This window comes from Malaya genurostris, chromosome 2, assembly GCF_030247185.1.
Source record: "Malaya genurostris strain Urasoe2022 chromosome 2, Malgen_1.1, whole genome shotgun sequence".
NCBI lineage: Eukaryota > Metazoa > Arthropoda > Insecta > Diptera > Culicidae > Malaya > Malaya genurostris.
In genome coordinates, this window is record NC_080571.1 from 3,417,606 (window position 1) to 3,436,160 (window position 18,555).

Genomic DNA, 18,555 nt, shown 5'->3' on the forward strand with positions numbered 1-18,555 from the left:
AAAATCCAAGTCCAGAAATCAGATGCAGAATCCAGGTCCTGAATTAGAGCTCTCAAAATTTATGCCCCACCAGAATCCAAGTCCAAAATTCAGGTCAAAAATTCATTTCCAGAATCAAGATTCAGAATTTAGGTCCAGTATTCTGTTTCGAAGTTCAGTTTGGAATTCAGGTCCAAAATCCAAACCCAAAATCAAATTCCAGACTCCAAGAGTAAGTCGAGAGTTCAAAAATAGGGCTCAGGTACATAATTCATTTCCAGAATTCAGCTTTCAAAACTCAGACCGACAATTAAATTCCAGAATTCATTTCCAGAATCTAGGTTCTGAGTCCAAATTCAGGATTTATTTCTAGAACCAGAACTCATGTGTAGAATCCAGAACTCAAGGTCCAAAATCTGTTTACAGAATCCAGTCAAGCATGGTATAACAACTTAGCAAACACAACTCACCAAAAGTAAAATAACTAGAGCGAGAATTAAACAATTAAACATTGTTAATTCAATTTGTTCACAAAACTACTTTCGTGTCAATGTGTGGCACCCCACCGTAACTTTTGACAAAAAGCAGATAGCGTCAATGCGACAAATGTCATGTATGTGTAATAGCAGCACGTTCTTTTTGTGCCGAACTTTTAATTGCGTGAATATCAACAGTTCAGAGTTTTTTTCTGACTTTTTTTAGATTATCATGAATTGAAGAGCATCAATCGGAAAGGTGAGTGGATTGAATATTTATGAGGTGAAGCAGATCTATTTCGTAATTTAATACCGGATGCTATCTAAATTTTCGCAACCAAAGATTTTTTTTTGTAATTTTCAAAATGTCTACCAATTTCAGTTACCGGCACCCCATTTTTCTCGAAAAATATTGAAAAATTGTCAGTGATATGCAGGCTGCTGTCGAGACAAACATCTAGCTGCTAATACAGCAGATGCTAAGCTAAAGCTAAGAAAAAACGTTGAAGACCGGCCAAATTGATACCAAAGGCGCCACCATCCAAATATTCGACCAAGAGAGCCAAGGCGAATTTACAATCAGACAGTGGAAACTTTTGTCAAAAACGCTTCCAAAAAGAATAAATTCTGTTTTTTCTTTGAATAGCTGCAGTCTTTATTTATTTTTTTCCATTTCTAGCGAAATTTCTTGGGGTGTCGGTAACCGAGCACCTTTTTTAAAATTGCCAAAATTTATCACTTTACTAAATTGATAACAATTTTTTTTCAATCAAATAAATCAACTTAGTTTCTTAATCAGTTGTTAGCCAGGGACTTTAGCTTTCCATTGATGTATAGATGTCCGCTTAATGTTCACTAAGTTAGAAGTTATGAGCTAGAAAGAAAAGGGTACCTGTAACACTCTCCCTTATATCTATGACACATGTGTTATGGGCTATTGAATTTATTACTTTTTAGGTTAGGTGTAATTTGCATTAAGGAAAATTTCATGTCCGCCATTTTGATGTTTTACCATTGCATTTATTAATATCAAATAAATTTCAGAATATTACAAATAAAGGGAATACGATTTACTTTTACGTTTCACTTTCAGAGTTCTTGCACTAGTTTTGACACAATGTAGCTGATTTACACCAAAATGACGATAAATCACAGATAAATTTCATTACTTATAATACTTATTTATATCGGCCTACACGGTGCACACAAAACATCATTCCATTAGCAAAAAATCAAGAAGAGCTTGAGCTTGAGCGAACACCCTTGGTTGCCACTCCGTTACTGATCGGAATTAGCTGAAATTGTACAGGGAGTTTCTAAATGATCCGACCTGGGAATGGTAAATCATCCTTCAATGTACATCTTCTGGTAATCCCAGAATTCATTGATCAGTACCGGCGCCGGCCAGACCCGAACGTAGATCGTCTAAGGAATGGGAAGGGATGTTAGTCCAACATTTGTTGTTACTAGAGGCCATATATACTACTGCGCACTTCACAAGTGTCACGTGAGAAAGATATCGGTTAGTATTAATTTCAGTAATAGTAGTATTCGCGTGCGACCTAGTATGTTCCGGTTTCAAGATGCTCGGAAACTAAAGAAAAATTTGCAATACTATCGCGTAATGAATAAAAACTTCCCTTTTTTTATAAATGGAATTACGTGATACAAAATGAACGAGTGAATAGGATTTATACAAAATAGTTGATTCATTGCAATGACATATTCTTAACAGTTGTTATAAAATCATTTTAAATAACCAAATAAAGGTCAACAGATTACACGCGCGTCTTGATTCTTTATTATTTCCGCTTTATTATTTTAATTATTTATTAAAATTATTAATTGGTTATATTGGTTGATCTGGGCAGCCGGCTACCGAGAAAAATATTTATTTATTGTTGGAAATATTAATAGCAAGTGTTTTGCCTTTCTCTATAGAAAGGTATTAGAATTGCTGGAAAAACCGACTTTTCAACGGTGTGTGTGTTTGTGTGTGTGTGCTTTTCGAAGATATTTATACGCGCTCAATTTTCTCAGAGATGGCTAAACCGATTTGAACAAACTTATGCTCGTTTGAAAGCTACTGTCGGGCCATTGATCAAGTTCGAAGACCAAATGGCTGTGACTTTTGGTTCCAGAGATATAATGGTATAAGTGACGTAACCGACAAAACACGCTATTTTTTACCGCTCTAATGTATATAAGGGTGCCAATATTTTGGGATCACCTCTAATATCGTAAAGTTTAAGCACCTCGAAAAAAGTCCTCATGCAAAATTTGAGCTAAATCGGACATGGGTAAGGGTAAGGGTCCAGCGGTTAACGTTTGAAAATTTTCGATCTTGAAAAGGCACCATAGGGGGGAGTACATGAATTTTCCGAATTCAAAAAATTTTTTTATGCCAAAGAAACGTCGAGATTTAGCGTTATCTCAAAAAAAAATTTTTTGAAAAAATCGACTTTGTGGGACTTTGATTTCGAAAATTTCATGTAACGAACGAACGACAAAATGTTTGATTATATGAACATTATTCATTCGGTTTTCAATGTTCGGCAAAACTAGAGTTCTAGACAAAGAATGGAGAAAAGTGCGTCTTGCATTATTTTTGTTGCATCGTCGAGTTCTTTGCAAATACAATAGGCCGCCAGTGCCATCACATCCAACATGTTGTTAAAAAATTGCAGTGTTGTGTACAAGACTCGACCGACCATGATGACATTAAAAGTGCAACTTTAAAACTCGTCTATCAACAAATTTAAATTTGAAGAATAGGCAAATAATTGCGAAACACTATCTAGCTAGTTTTAGGAATTGATTTATCAGCGTTTAGTAGAATAATTTCCCCAGGAAAAAATATTCTATTTTTTTTAAATTAAATTTTGTTAAAAATTTTAAAAAGTAAGAACCTTCAGTTACTACTATATCAAGTGCGCTTAAGAAGTATATATAATAATATTCATAGCAAAAGTTTTTTTTGCAAACTTCCGCTTTCGTTAGTAAATAGAAATTGCTGTTCACGACAAGCGCCACCGGTGATGTTGTTATTAAGTAACGTTGAATAATGGCTCGAGACCATGTATTGTATAAAAACTGGACATCATTAATTTATATGAAAAAGTATCGATGTGAACAATCAAACGAATAGGTGCGTAATTAATATGTTTACTGGCACTTGTGTCCTATGCGTTCAAATTTCATTCGTAAACTGAGACGCAGATATGATGAATCTAGCAGCCAATACTAACAGAACACTCGCAAAATATATACACAGACGTATGTGTGTTTCCGTACCATTTCCTCAGGTCAAGTGTTCGTTTACACACTATGTTCAGCAGAGAATGGGCAAAGAAAACTAATAATAGAATAAAAAGAACGCAAAAGCAAGAATGAAGACAAACGTACGCTTGTATGTTTATGAATGAACACTTGTATATGTACGATGTGAACTTAAATGGAGGTTAGAATGGAGAAATAAAACAAAAACATTAAAAAAATCATGAACATATATTATACAATATGCTTTTGTCCAAGATTTTCGGTTTGTTTCTATAGTTGTATTTTGTTGTTTTAAATTTAGCTCTCTTCACGAAACCAATACCGCCCGATAGATTGCAATTCCGGGCTGTTAGATGGATTTGCCTGCTTCGTTATATACCATTCCAAAACATATTAAACTTAGTCACCAGATACAAAAAATCAGGCCAGAATAATGAGGAAACATCATGGAACGCGAACATTTGCATATTTAGGCATTCTTCACGGTATATTCCCATGTTTCCCGTTCCGGTAGTGATGGAGCTTTGGATAGCCCGACCACAGCTGCATATGGCTTGGCAAACCAAATATTTTTCTGGGATACTTAGCTTTTAATCATCCTTAAATACTCCTCTACGTCGCTCCGTTGCATGGTACAATGAAAAGACATTCTAGGAAGCTCGATACAGTTTTCACCTTGCCGGTGCTTGGATGTATGCACGAAAGTTGGAGACATTTCTATCAATCTAGTCACAGTACGTACCGAAAAATCTGGTTTACTTTACCTTCGCGTCGTTCTGGTGGTTTCTGAGGTTCATTTTGGTTCCGCTCCCAACCTTCCTGGCTGGTATCAAACGTGTATCAAAAGATTTAAATACGTTTTGGACAGTGCTTGCAGGAAAACCACACTTTTTTGCAAGTTATCTTACTTACAGATCCGGATTTTCACTCAATTGCTCTCCGCACTTGCTCTTCTTTCTACGCCATTTTCGCTTGTAGTATCATCAAAAATTGATTTGCACAATGAAAAACCATACGTTTATCAATCTGCGAAACATTTCACGATTTATTCCAGAGATATACATATTTAGAGCTGTTCAGATTTGTCGCGAATTCCAGAGCCGGGAGTCGGACTTGGATAAAAATTAAAATCGTTTTATGTCGGAAAATTGAGCGTACATTTTTTCTTTGCATATCACTCTCCAATTTCTCATCCCGATCCCGAATCCCGAATTCAGTAACGTTCTATTGGATCATTATATATTTCATAAGTTTGTTAATATCAGTCAACTTATTAACCTATTAATGTTTAATTCATCCTATTTACCTAGGAGTAATGGCTTATATGTCTTGCCCTCTATACATTGAAAATGTATAGAGGAAAACCATTCTTCAAGAAAGAAATGACTCATGGAAAAAGTTTCAAAATCTTTTTGCTCTCGTCAAAAAAAACCCTACTGTCTGCAGCAGTGATGGCCTTTCACTAAAGTGATACACCATCGTGTAAGCGTCATTTCTACACTGTGTATCCAGCCAACGATACCCGCACAAAAAGGAAAACGCACTTCTTCTCAGTGTCGAGTAGACCGACTTTGACTGTGTGTGCTTGTGGTAAAAGAAGCTGTTGCGAAGGAATCACATTCTCTTCGCATGAATCGCTCTCACGTACCTTTTCCCAAATACACCCAAGTGACCACTGGCGCGTGCTGATAAGCGAACACTTCTGTGATTTAATTTTTAAATTTACAGGAGGTAGCACTGGCTTTTCTATGAAAATCTTTTTCGCAGCAAGGAAAAACAAAATTTCAATGATGAATTGAATTTTTGTTGAATATGCGTACCTCACGCTTCTCTTATGCGAACCGTACACCAGAGTGCTTACCGGCATGTACACTTTGGTGAAAATATCTGCGTTCATCTTAGCGAATTTGAAAGCTCTAGCGATTTGGTGTGATCCAGTGCCAAAGGAGAAAGAGAAAATAAACACGCGCTCTCATGATGCGTGCACACTTTACTTAACAGTGGTGTATATATGTGAAAGAGAAGAGCTCTCGTTGATGTTGTCAGTGCGTGGAGAGAAATTATACTTGCTCTTCGTCACACAGAGGAGATGGACTCACTCAGAGGTGTACACGCCGGTGAGCACTCTGGTGTATGGTTTGCGTAAAAGAAGCGTGGGGCACGCAAAATCAGCAAAAAAAAAAACAATTTATCGTTCAGTTTTCGTTTTTCTTTGCAAGATTTTCATAGCAAGTCCAGATCTACTCTCTATTAATTGAAATTCACATAAGTGTTCGCACGCGCCAGTAATCACTTGGGTGTATTTAGGCGAGAGCACGTGAGAGCGATTCATGCGAAGAGAATTTGCTTCACTGGTACCAGCTCCATTCATCACAAGCACACATTCAAAGTCTGTCTAATGGACACTGAGAAGAAGTGCGATTTCCATTCTGTGTGGGGCCCACCGAATAAATCCGCAGTGTAGGAATGAAACTTACACACTGGTGTATTACTCTAGTGAAATGTCATCACAAATCTACAGAATGTATTGCAGAAGTAAATGATGTCCTAATGGCGATAACCAAGTTATGTAAGGGCTGAAAATTTAGTTAAAATTTAATATTTAAGTAACTTATCAAAAATATGTAATAAGCGTTCATGTGTGTCATCACAACCACGAAACAACTCATTGACTTACCAGCAAAATTCGCACATACGAGGTCTGTTCAAAAAGTACCCGGAATTCTCATTTTTCTAAAAAAAATATTTATTTATTCGTCTACATCTATATGGTCCCCTTCAAAGTAATCCCCCCTATATATAATACACTTATGCCAGCGTTTTTTCCAGTCTTCGAAACACCCCTGATAGTCACTTTTTGTAATGCTCTGTAGCACTCTCAGCGATTCTGCCTTTATCTCTTCAATCGATGAAAAACGCTGTCCTTTCATGGGTCTCTTCAACTTTGGGAACAGGAAAAAATCACACGGAGCGATATCTGGTGAATAAGGAGGTTGGGGCATGATTAAAGTCTTGTTTTTAGCCAAAAAATCACGAATAAGCAACGATGAATTTTGCTGCCACTCGTTTTATGCCCAAACATTTGAAAAAATATGATGGCATGAGCCAACTGATATGCCAACTTCATCAGCAACTTCTCTAATAGTGATTCGGCGATCATCCATAATCATTTTTTCCACTTTTTACTTTAGAGATAGTCATAAAGAAATTTTTAAGGGGAGAAGAAGTAGCAAGTGCTCCTAGTATGGGAGACTTGATTGAATTGATACTCTTTGATAAAGGTGGCCAAAACCATTTTTTTGAGAAAAAAAATTTGAGAGCAACTAATTATACAATGTTGTACACCAATTCAATATTAGTGAATGCAGCGATTTTTTTGCGAATATAGTATTTGTACCAGAACAAAAAAAGTCATTTTCATTGACGCAAAATAGACGAAATGTCATTCTCAGCATCGTTTGCAAATTATGAAAACAAGATCCAAGATTCGGGTAACGACAAAAGCGGAACAGTAGTTTCAAAATTATGTTCTTTCTTTCGCTAATCCTCACTTTCATTATCAGTTTTCAGTGAAAAACCGGGTACTGCGCAGTATCGATATTCAACCGAATCTTCAAGAGTCTATAGTTTACTATCAATCTTCAGTAGTTTTGGTTTTATTTTATTATTATTCACTCTTTAAAGTAAAAGTTTCCCGGTTTCATCATATTGAAGAAATAACGAGAACTGAAATATGGCTGATTTCCCTGTAGATAATTGGTTTCGGCTTGTCGCACGAAAATGAGTGACTTTGGCATTGATACTCTCTTCTGTCGAAGTGAAAGAAATGTTTCATCTCTCTTCGTTTGTTCTGAATGCGATCATTTTCGAATGAGATAGTAAAAATACGAAGATGAGGTTGCTGCATGGGTTTCTCTCACTCATTTTCGGCTCTGATTTGTATAAAAAAAATCATTCACGTTTGTGTACTTTTTCAAGAGTCGCGAATGAGTCGCAGTATTCCTGCCACCGTAATGTAGTTAATTTGTATGCTCTCGTGAAAAGTTCGATCGCTTTCATTTATTTTTTTAATCAAAAAAAGACCAATCATTCGTCAATCAAGAACTCCTGTTCACTTTTTCGTCTGAACTAACTAATTCTTTTGAACTGTTTTCGAATGGATTCCCACACCATAACAAGCTCACATTTCAATTGCTTTTCAAAGCTGGTTCTAGACGTGTTTTCAGGGAGAAGCGACCCGGGTGGATGTAAATAACAAACAACGACCAAATAATAACAAATCTTACCATCATATCTTGAACAATATTTTTACAGCATCAAAAAAAAAATTATTATATTTTTTTTTCGTTATCGTGAGTTATTTCAATTTCATCAAGTTCAATTGATCCAGTAGTTCTATCTTCAAATAAAATACTATGAAATAAACTCCTTCAGAATCAGATAAAATAAATGCATATCACAAGCATTCTATTCTGAATGCGTCATCTGCAAATATTTTGTTTTTGCTTTGATATTACAATGACAGAATTTTCTCATTCTGACTTTGTTATGATTTTTGATATTCTAACTCTTATTTCAAACTAAATAATGCTAATTTCTACCACTGAGATGTTTGGTTATAACAAAAAAATTTATTGGTTTGCAAATCACTTCAATTTGGGAAGTGAAGTAAGTGACCTTAACAATGCAGTCGGAAAACCGCTACCATTTCGTAATGATTGAGAATTTGGTATAATTATGACAGCGTACTGTTGTTTAAACTTTTCTCTAAACTGAAAGCGTGAGAAAGCCGTACGAAAAGCGATCAAGAAGCTCAGTGTAGATAACACATTTGAGGATAAACCTAAAAACAAGCCCCAAAGGTCGAATGTTACCAATACTTGTCGTGGCCACAATATCATATATCGATTCAAATCTAAACATTTAGTAAGAAAACTATGGTCTGACAAGCTATTCGTGGCTGCGATATGGTCTCGAAAACCATCATCACAACTGTTTCGATGAACTGCGCAAAATGCATCAAGGAATACCTATAAAATAATGTCATCGAAATTCCGTCCATAAAAATTATATTCATATCCATTCCACTGAAAACTAGGTGCGCTCATACTTTCTGGTACAGTCTTTAATTCTAATATCACAGAAGAGGTCATAGAACATCTGGTGGAGGAACCTAAGTGTCAATGCCGGGGCGGATGCGGGTTAAATCCGGAACCAAAACCTCACCAAACAATACATAGCGATTCAATAATTGTAATTTTTTACCACATTTTGGAAAATTTTCTATTACAATGCCGATCAATCCAATTGAGATCGATCCCATCTAGCTGGATTACATTACAACTCTTCGACGCAAATTTAATTTAGCTCGCAAATTAATCACCCATGATCGTTATTCCCGCACGGAAATGCCAGTTTATTGAATCATTCCAACTTCATTACGACGCATTCTTACACCCTTCGTCCCAGGCGATTCCTTACAAACCTCAGCAGAAGCAGCAGCATCATCATCATCAATTTCATCACGTTTGCACCCACTCAGCCCATTTCCTGCATTCAGTTTCCCTCGAAAGGAAAATTGTCCCTTCGGAATGAAGGCGACATACATCGGTACATTGTAGCAGTAATAAAAATCACTGTTTTGACACCGAAAAGTCTCTGCTCCGTGAAATACGAGGGGAGGCTGTTCTGTGCATCAGGAAGGGTGTCGGTTAAAAAGGCCTACTTCGGTGCCGGGAAGGCCACAGACAAAATCAATGCAAAATAGCATACGCTTTTCTGGTTTTCCACAGAAACGATGATTGCTGCTTTGTTTTTCATGGCATGCCACCCCCCAAGTTGGTGAATCAAAAGAACCGAAGGCTACTGTGATTGTCACACGCCGTAGCAAACACTGTCATCAACTGAGAGGGGGAAAACTAGTAATGAATCGGAAACGATTCCCAGTTAGGTTGTGTATCGAAACACGATTAACAAAGTTTTGTAAATAGAATTATTTACACTCACAGCAGTTCATTACAGCTCGATGCTGCCGGGCTACGGAGAAGCATACCAAATTTAACTTATTACGCTCATTAACGAGAGGAGTGGACATAAATCTTTCCGATCGATGGCTGACGTGTCCCGTCTCTACCCCGGTGCTGCACCCGGTCCCGCGAGCACGAAAAACTGCAGCTAATTATCTCGAAGAAGCCAATTCGACGTCGTTGGTCAGGTTGGCTGCGGTTCCGAGCAAGTTGACATATTAAACGATATCGGAAACAAAAAATTAGAACAAACCTACCGCATTGATGAAGAGCAGTTGGAAGAGCTTTTTCTGTGTTTTCGTTCGTACGTTCTCCGGTGGTTTCCGCTAATGACATCGCTTTGTCGGACCACGGAGATGCAACCGGTGCTGTTCGGTCGATTGGTCGGTGAATCTGTCGATCGTGGCCACACGGTCGGTCACTGCTGCAGCGATGATGGCAGTCCGGGACGATGCAATGGATGTGAGAAATAATTTATTGTGTAAATCAAAAATTCCGATTGAACAGCTAATGGATGGTGATGAGTGGAATTTGCTGGTGAGCCTCGGCTATTGCAGTATAGAAATTATGCGATCACTGGGCGCCGTTCTCGGAAAGACAAGTTTCCTTCACTCGAACTGACCACGAATTAGAAGTAAGGATCTAAATGAGAAATGCAATCCTTGTCTTCTACAATGTAATCAGGGAAAGATTATTTGCTAATACTTCAATTTTTCTGTGATGTATGTCTGCTTCGGAACTATCGCAAACACGTGCATCCGACTTGATCCTATGAAAGTAGTTATTATTACTCGTGCATTATTCATAGTTACAATGGAAAGTTGAAATGCACCCCTCTTTCGCGCATCCTTCCTTAGTAAGGAACTATGCATCCTATTGACCTTAGCGCAACACGTGCCCACGTATCTGGCTGCCATTTGAGCGTATGCAAGCCCACACACACACAAACACACAAATTCACACTTCATACTGACACAGGATCCCCGGTTCGTGCTTTGAAGGGATTGTTTTTTATTGCTTTCGAAAGCCACCGCCGTCGTTGCCGTCGTTTGCTCAATTTTTTAATTAAATTTATGAGATTCTTTCGGTGGGTTGTGTTGCGGTTGAACGACGCTTGTTTTATGCTGTTTGTGTGTTTACAATCTATTTAATAAAGTTGAAAATGAATTTGACAATGATTTATTGGCTGTAATTTACTTTTTGTCTAGATTTGTCAACTTATTAAAAAAAACAGTCGTGGCTATGACGTACTAGATGATGTCTAATAGCAAAATTGTTGTAATAAAATACCAGGTCTTTGACATGGTTAAAAATATTTTTTTCCAATCTGCGGCTGATACCGAGCTAAAGATCTTAATGTAAAATATATTGTTAAAATGTTCAAAGGTTTATTGCTAACAACTAGGTTTCGTTTAACTGAAATCTAAAATGAGGTTAATTTCGATTAAACACCATCTATATTCAAATAATACAACAGGAGGCTACTTTTCAGCCCCCTGATTCGACTGTTATCAGTGGCGTTACTACGTCGAAAAGGCTTTTAGAAAGATATGTTCAAGAAACGGTTATTATTGACTGTTTATTGAACAAATAGAATATTAAAACAATTTTTAGGTGACCTAACATCTGATTTTTGTTTCCGCAAAAGTATCTATCAACAGGTTCGCAAAATATTAGTAATTGATATTATACTGAAATTCATCAGACGACTTATACTATTTCCCGAACAAGGTTTAATAGCTTTCCATTTTGAGAACTCCAAAATGATCAACGCCGGAATCGGCCAGTATATGCCGAAACACGCTTACGTTCGGTACGTCAGCTAAGACATCGCACTTTGGTGCAAATTAATGAAGTGCAAACTGCTAAGTAGCATAAAAGTTTAGATCAACTGAGAAATTCTACGAATATACGGATCCGCAGATGATATCAGATAATTTGTTCATTTCTATTTTGAGTGAATGTCTAAGTACAGGTCGTCAAATTGTGAGATAACTAAGTCCTCACAAGTTCCTATCTCATGCCTCCCCGAGCGTCTATGATGACATTTGGTCAATAGAACGACGTCGACTGGGTGCCATCGCCTTCTGCGTTAGTTGCAGAATGAGAGGGTGCGAAATGGCTTGTAGGTTGAAGCCCATCCCAAAGAGCAATATTTATCATAGTACACTGAACTCTTTTTTTATGCGAATTTACGTACCGCATAACTCTGAAAATTCGCATAAAAAAACCGCATAACTCTGAAACTTCGCATAAAAAAGGCCGCAGAAGGGAAACCGCATAACTCTGAGAATTCGCATAAAAAAAGTCACGTAAAAAAACCGCTTAAAAAAAGACCTCAGTGTATATTGCAACATGTGGTTCTGTTGTTTGTTGCATTATTTGTTATATATTGAATTACATTACATTGTATTATATATTGTTGTTGTTATTGTTGTTGTTGTTGTTGTTGTTGTTGTTGTTGTTGTTGTTGTTGTTGTTGTTGTTGTTGTTGTTGTTGTTGTTGTTGTTGTTGTTGTTGTTGTTGTTGTTGTTGTTGTTGTTGTTGTTGTTGTTGTTGTTGTTGTTGTTGTTGTTGTTGTTGTTGTTGTTGTTGTTGTTGTTGTTGTTGTTGTTGTTGTTGTTGTTGTTGTTATTATTATTATTATTATTATTATTATTATTATTATTATAAATTATTATTATTATTATTATTATTATTATTATTATTATTATTATTATTATTATTATTATTATTATTATTATTATTATTATTATTATTATTATTATTATTATTATTATTATTATTATTATTATTATTATTATTATTATTATTATTATTATTATTATTATTATTATTATTATTATTATTATTATTATTATTATTATTATTATTATTAATATTATTATTATTATTATTTTTATTATTATTATTATTGAAACAGAAATATTATATTTCCTGCAGTATAGCGACGAAAGAAGAGCATAACTTACACTGCGACACAACTATTATATATTGTACCATGGCATATTACTTCATTATTATATTGTGTTATATTATATCGTGTTGTATGGTATTATACAGCTTTTTAAGAAGTAAAGAAGTAAAGACGTAAAGAAGTAAAGAAGTAAAGAAGTAAAGAAGTAAAGAAGTAAAGAAGTAAAGAAGTAAAGAAGTAAAGAAGTAAAGACGTAAAGAAGTAAAGAAGTAAAGAAGTAAAGAAGTAAAGAAGTAAAGAAGTAAAGAAGTAAAGAAGTAAAGAAGTAAAGAAGTAAAGAAGTAAAGAAGTAAAGAAGTAAAGAAGTAAAGAAGTAAAGAAGTAAAGGAGTAAAGAAGTAAAGAAGTAAAGAAGTAAAGAAGTAAAGAAGTAAAGAAGTAAAGAAGTAAAGAAGTAAAGAAGTAAAGAAGTAAAGAAGTAAAGAAGTAAAGAAGTAAAGAAGTGAGTTGTAAGTTAAAAAAAATGACTGTTACTCCCGTTATCCTTTTCCCACGGAATTTGCAGAAAATACCTACTCCTCTATCGAGATTGATGATTGTTTTCGTTACCGAAAATAGTCACCATTATGCGAGTCGGGAACGATTTTTAACGTTGCATCATTTGTCTCTATCGAAACACCGATTCGATCTTTTTGTTAAGAAAGCGGCTTGAAAGGACACTACGAAGTAAGCAGTTACACAGGTCCTTGCCAAGATGAATAATTGATTTGAATGGGCGCATTGCTGCTATCACCGAGCTCTAGGTAAAATCGTGGCAGGACGTTTTATGAAACGTCCACCTTTTTCCCGATTCAATCCGCATACCACTCATCTTTTCTTCTGTTTTTCTTTGAATCTAAAGAATCTAAAGACCGCGCTTTGTGTGTGTCCGTGATCGGTAACTTGCTATGCGGGTAATTAATCATCCTTTCGGGTTTCTTTACTGTGCTCTGCTGCGCCTACTGTGGTCGATTTTCAATATTCTTCACCTTCCAGCGAGAAAGACTGTTTCGATAGACCAGACAGCAGTCGTTTAATCTTTTGACTTGATGAACTTCTGCTGTCATTTTAATAGAACTTTAATGATGTTTTTTTTCTCTATTGAACTGAAAATGGCGCGCTCGTTTTGGTGCGCGTCTCTGAATCATCGATATATGACGCAATAAATCACGGGTCATTAAATTCCAATTCAAGCATTCCGCTGTACGCGAAAGGAAAACAGTTGTCCCCTTGAAACGGAAAGCGTGCATCTCGAGCGAGCAAGAAGTGCGACAATAGGAAGCCGGAAGCGATTCATAATCGCTCTCGTTGCTTCGCAACCAAAGGCGTTATGAATCTTTAATGTGGGGTTCGCTCGGCATCGCAGGAAATGACTTACCGCACCCTCGCAGCATCTTCGGTTGCCACCCGGGAACCGTTGTAAAAAGGATTCACTCTTGCGGTTTAGCTATTTGCTTCGGTAGTTGAAATTTACGATGCAGTGTCCGAGAGGCACACTCGGAAAAAGTCAGACACTCGTTCCCAGGTCTTTTCGATCGACAGCGGTTGACTGGTCGGGAGTGCGGCACGTGACCGAATAGTGTCGATACTCCTTGGGGAGTGCTTATGCGATGGTGTCATTCGACGGATTACCGAGGTTTCATTCGGATGATCTATGAATTTGATTAAGAATCGGATCGAAACAATTATTATCATTAGAGTTAAGAGTTTTTGTTTGTAAAAGATCTCGACTGTGACGCACTGGTAGTTTGAAAATAGGTGGCGCCACAGTTTGTTTGCAACAAAACGAACAACACATTAACTCTACTGATAACAGAAAATTATAATATTAGTAAAATGAGTTATAAGGGAATACTCATCGTAAAAATGAAATTTTCGATTCTAAATAATAGACTCATATGAAAATATTTTGCACAGCAATAGTCTAAAGGTGCTAAAAAAAGGAAGAATTTGGAATGATGTCAGAAATTTAATTTGTCAGGATTACTATTCAAGGAATTTCAATAGACAAACAACGGCGATGATTCACCCAAATGGGAGAAGAAAAAAATAACCCCGATGAAGTCAATATTAGATAGGGCATGGGGCAATAATAACAGTAGAAGGGAAGAATAATCCTAATTAATTTGTTTTTCCAAAGCGTAATCTGATTATGTGAAAAAATATTTGTGTACGCCCAGAGTACTGCTTCTATTCGAAAGAGCTTTAGGCAAATATATTTGTTCGTTTCAGGATGGCTACTGGTGAGGGTTTAAATCGTTAGAATTGAAATGATGTTAATGATCACAAATGGAAATTTAATGCATTTAGAGAAGCTATTGAGATATCGAAAGTTATTTGCAATTGAAGCAATATTCGGAAATAAAGCCATGTGACTCCAATTGATTTATAGATGTTCACAGTGTAATAAGGATACAATTATATTTGAAGTTCCTAATACTTTAACTAGGATTTCCGGTTTTGATTGAGTTGATTGTACTCGTGAAATCAATTATTTCGACCATAAGGTAACGAAATGTCCAAACACGGAATATGAGCTGCAGAATTTAAGTTACATCTATTTCTCAAAGATTGTCGTATCGCATCGCATAAGATGCAGTTCAAAACATTTCGATTACTTCGCAGTGTACAACAGGAACTATGTATTGAGGAATCAGCTGCTCCACTGCTACCCATTGATGCTCACCACCCTCCATTGGTTATTTCGTTCCAACAACCTACTGCAGCACCCTCATTAAGTGTTGGAGTTAGTGAAGTCAAGCCGCTGAACTACCGCAAAATTGATTACTCAAAGTTGGCAGATTATTTATTCAGCCTTGATTGGCAATCATTATTAGGATCATCTAATGTTGATACAATGGCATTTGTGTTTTGTAATATTTTACAAGACTGGCTTGGAGCTAATCTTCCTGTCACACGTAGACCGATCTCCCCGCCTTGGAGTACGCCACTTTTGCGTGAAATTGCGCCGAAAATGAAATGCATGCCAGCGCAAACTTCGCCATAGACGTTCGACTGTTACTGCCCATGATTTTCATGCCGCCAGCACTGCTTATCGGAACCTTAACGCTGTCCTTTACAGATCTTATGTTCTGCGAGTTCAGCAGGCTTGCGACATAATCATAAAGGCTTTTGGAATTACGTTAACTCTAAACGGAAAACATCAAAACTACCTCCTAATGTCTACTTTGAACATGTGACTGCATCTTCAACTGCGACCGCTTGTGAATTATTTGCGAATCACTTTGCCTCTGTTTTCGCTTCCTGCTCTGCAACCGAGTCTGAGTTGACTTCTGCCTTAGCTACTGTACCGCATAATGTTGCTGATTTGAGTACCTTTTATGTGTCACCGGATGTGGTACTTAATGCTGTCAAAAAACTAAAAAGCTCGTTCTCTCCTGGTCCAGATGGAATTCCGGCTGTTGTTTACTGCCGCTGTGCTGTCGCTTTAGCTGAACCTCTATCTCAAATTTTCAATCGATCGTTTAGTAAGGCAAGGTTTTCTGAAGTTTGGAAACAATCTTACATGTTTCCAGAGTTCAAAAATGGAGACCGACGAAATGTCCAGCAGTACCGTGGAATTATCGTCTACCAGTTTATTCTCCGTCAAACCACTAGTTACATTTCATCTGACCAGCATGGATTTATGCCAGGCCGTTCCGTTTCAACTAATCTACTGCAATTTGCGTCAACTTGCATTAACCATATAGAAGAGAAAGCACAGGTCGACGTTATATATACTGATTTGAAAGCAGCCTTCGATCGTATCGATCACGAAGTCCTTCTTCGTAAGCTCAGTTTACTTGGCGCCACACACCAGCTAACTACTTGGCTACGATCTTACCTCACCCAAAGAATTATACGTGTTAAACTAGGTTCTTGTGAATCGTCCGCATTCACCAATAGATCAGGTGTGCCACAAGGTAGTAATCTGGGTCCCCTGCTGTTTACTCTCTTTTCCAATGATGTAGCTACGGTTTTGGGTGCTGGATGCAAGCTTATATTTGCTGACGATCTCAAGCTCTATCTAGTAGTAAAGTCGATTGAAGACTGCCATCAATTACAAACCGTATTAAATAGTTTCGTGGAGTGGTGTTGCTCCAATCTGCTGATCATTAGCATCGCTAAATGTTCCGTAATGACATTTCATAGGAAGAGCAATCCGATCATCTTCAGTTACAGCATTGATGGTATAAACCTACATAGAGTCAGTGAAATCAGCGATCTCGGCGTTATTTTTGACCACAAACTGAATTTTAACTCTCATATAGCTAACATAACTAAAAAAGCGTATAGGCAACTGGGATTCATTTCAAAAATATCCCACGACTTTACTGACCCATATTGTTTGAAATCACTTTATTGCTCTTTAGTCAGGCCAATACTTGAGTTTGCATCGCCAGTTTGGAATCCACATTAGCTAACTTGGAGCTTGAAACTCGAAAGAATTCAGAAAAGGTTCATACGATTAGCGCTCAAGAATCTACCATTGCGTGATCCGCAGAACCTTCCACCATACAAAGATCGTTGTCAGCTACTAAACCTTGAATCATTAGAACATCGTCGTCGTATACAACAAGCCGTAACAGTAGTGAAAATCCTGAATGGTGAAATTGATGTACCCGAACTGCTATCCCGTATAGATCTACGAGCCACTAGGAGAACTCGCGATGTATCGTTACTATCGACAAGATTTCATCGCGCAAGTTTTGGATATCACGAGCCAGTTACTTCTATGATACGCACTTTTTCACAATTAGATAGTGTCTTCGAGTTTGGCGACTCATCAAAAAAATTTGCATCCACCATACGCAGACTACAACTTCTGTGATATATTTTATTTTTTTTTATTTTTGTATGTATTCTGCTTTTTAATCAACGACAATTATATTAGTGTTCTGTGTGTATTATGTCATTATTTTTAGTATAGTTGAAAAGATAGTGGTTTTTATGCCTGTTTGAGAACTATGCCATTGGATGTGTTGGTAAACTCAAATGGGCTTTTTCCCACTCAAATCATTTAGACTACAATGTCCGATGATTCAAAACAAATAAATAAACAAATAAATAAATAAATTCATTTCCAGGAAAACAAAACGAAACTATTTATCGATATTGCCTTGAGATTTCCCAATAATTTTGAATGGTCGAAATTATTAGTTATTATGGAAAACTTGGAGATAAAAGAGATCTTGTTCACAGCTTGCCGCTTCAGAACCACCTTGAATTAGTGGCAGCAGACCAAATAAAACCAAAAAATGATTTTGCTCCTATGCATGCCGATGAACGGTAATACACACTTTTTCAGACATTCTTCGAAGTCAACTTGGGATGCCATCGTTGAGGATGTGATGAATGGAGCCATTTTCAGGTCACAACTTGTCGGCAGATACGCACTTGAATAGTCTTGGTACATAACATAGATTTGATTTTTCGAGTAATTTAGATTTTTCTTTACATCTTTTGATAGATTTTCTCAGTTTATATGTTTGAAAATGGAATTTTTATTAATATAAAAACTTGGTATAGATTTCGCTCAAACTTTGGAAATATTTTCCAAGGCCCGGAGGGCTGAGTGTTATATACCAATCGATTCAGCTCGACGAACTGAGCAAATATCCGTGTGTGTATGTGTGTGGGTCTGTATGTGTGTTGTCAACAAACAGCTCGAGATCTCAGAGATAACTGGACCGATTTTGATCAAACTAGTCGCAAATGAAAGATCTCCCCGTAACACATTGGTTCGAATCAACAAAAACTAGGTCATAAATCAGTAGCCGCCAAACCGCTCCTTTAATTCATATTGTTGGTTTTAGGAAATTATTTACAAATATATACC